This window comes from Centrocercus urophasianus, unplaced genomic scaffold (genome assembly GCF_019232065.1).
Source record: "Centrocercus urophasianus isolate 14NV4802_14NV808 unplaced genomic scaffold, USGS_Curo_1.0 seq_2, whole genome shotgun sequence".
Classification (NCBI taxonomy): domain Eukaryota; kingdom Metazoa; phylum Chordata; class Aves; order Galliformes; family Phasianidae; genus Centrocercus; species Centrocercus urophasianus.
Genome location: NW_024884755.1, coordinates 9,006,209 through 9,008,373, shown reverse-complemented (window position 1 = coordinate 9,008,373; position 2,165 = coordinate 9,006,209).

The following is a 2,165-nucleotide window of genomic DNA, read 5'->3' as shown; positions in this document are numbered from 1 at the left end:
TCCCTCTCCCCGGCTCGCCCGCGCGGCCACCCCGCCGCGCTCCCGGCCCCGCAGCCGTTCGCCGCCGCCCCGCCGCGCCCCGCCCCCGGCGGCCGTCAGCCGCTCTCAGCCGCGCCGCGTTCCGATCAGGCGGCGCCCGGGCAGCCCCGGCAGCGCCCCCCGCTCTGGGCGGTGCCGTTCTGCGAGCGGGGCGGACGCTGCGGCGCCCCCTGGTGGCGGCGGACACGGCGCAACTCCGCTCCGCCCGCTGTGCGGCACGGAAGCAGCGTGTTCCAGAACGCGACTCATCAGACTTAAGGGGACGTTCACAGCCCCCTTCTTGCACAGCTCGAGTAAAGAGGATGGACAAGACAGACTCGAGGCATTTTTACCGCTGCCTGAGCATTTGAGTAAGAAAAAGGAAGTGCCAAAGATGAAAACCATTAAAAGACGTATTTATTATATTAGCATCATCTGATGCTTCCTCTTCAGGTTTGTTTTCAAGCACTTGAGCTACATCGCTGTGGAAGCCCACAGCAAAGTAACTACATTTTTGCCATTCTATACTAACAATCAGAATTCAAATAATAAGGCTATCATGGAAAAAAAGAAAAACAAGTCACAAAGGCTTTCCCAAAAGATTAAGTAAACATTATGAACTTAACAGAAACAGTGGTTCTGCTCACCAACTTGAACAACAAGCAAAGAAGTCCCACCATAAAATGAAATCAAATTTACCAGTAGTTACACTGTGCGTCATTCACAGCTGCAGTATTTTATGTAGGTCCACAAATATCATCCAAGTCATCCATACTAGTCAAGAAATACTGCAAATAAACCACATACTAAATGTTCCACCTTTAAGTTCTGCCATTTTCACAAGCCCTGCATTACCATTTACTTGTACCCTAGTACCTGTACTGCTTGAGAGCAGCTCGGCAGAGAAGGACCTGGGGGTCCTGATGGACGAGAGACTGAACATGAGCCAGCAGTGCGCTCTGGCAGCTCGAAAGGCAAATGGGATCCTGGGCTCCATCAGGAGAGGGGTGGTCAGCAGGGACAGGGAGGTGATCGTCCCTCTCTACTCGGCTCTTGTGAGGCCCCATCTGGAGTACTGTGTCCAGGTGTGGAGCCCTCAGTACAAGAAAGACATTGAGATTTTGGAAAGGGTCCAGAGGAGGGCGACTAAGATGATCAGGGGGCTGGAGCACCTCCCCTATGAGGACAGGCTGAGGGAGTTGGGCTTGTTCAGCCTGGAGAAGAGAAGGCTGCGGGGTGACCTCATTGCAGCCTATCAATACCTGAAGGGAACCTACACCCACGAGGGGAGTAAACTCTTCAAAAGGGCTGACAACAGCAGGACTAGGGGAAATGGATCGAAGTTGAAGGAGGGAAGATTTAGGTTGGATGTTAGGGGGAAGTTCTATACAAGGAGAGTGGTTAGGCCCTGGAACGGGCTGCCCAGGGAGGTTGTGGATGCCCCGTCCTTGGATGTGTTTAAGGCCAGGTTGGACAGGGTCCTGGGCAACCTGATCTGAATGTGTGTGTTTGGTGGCCCTGCTAGGCAGGGGGGTTGGAACTACATGATCCTTGAGGTCCCTTCCAACCCGGGTGATTCTGTGTGTGATTCTGTGTGATTCTGTGTACCCATTTAAGATTCATCCACTATACTGAGCAGTTTTCAAACATACTTTTAGTGTTTTCCACCACAGACGTATCTTGTCTCACACAAAATTATTTGCAGATAAGAATAGAAAAGATTGTTCTACCACTGTCCTCTCTAAAAGTACCCAATCTTGTGTACAGAAATTCCACTAGTATGTAGATTTCTTGAGTAACAAATTGCATTCTCCAATTCAGTACTTGGTAGCATTTATATCATAAATGTTTCGATATCATTAGAAAGGTTTTTTTTTTTTATCACCTCCACGCTCACTCAAGCGTTTCCATTAATTTGAATTGCTGACCTGGCTGCATCTCTCCTACACATCTGACAGTGTACCCTATTTTTCCCATACACACCAAACCCATGACAAAGTCCTTCAGCTGCTAATTTCACTGATGAAGAGGAAGTCAGAACACTGCTTCTTTCCAGCTTCTAGCATTTTGGCAATAAGCCTTTTCTTGCAAATGGGATGAAGCAAACTAAAAATGCTCAGACAAAGCCAAATTAATTGTCACGATCA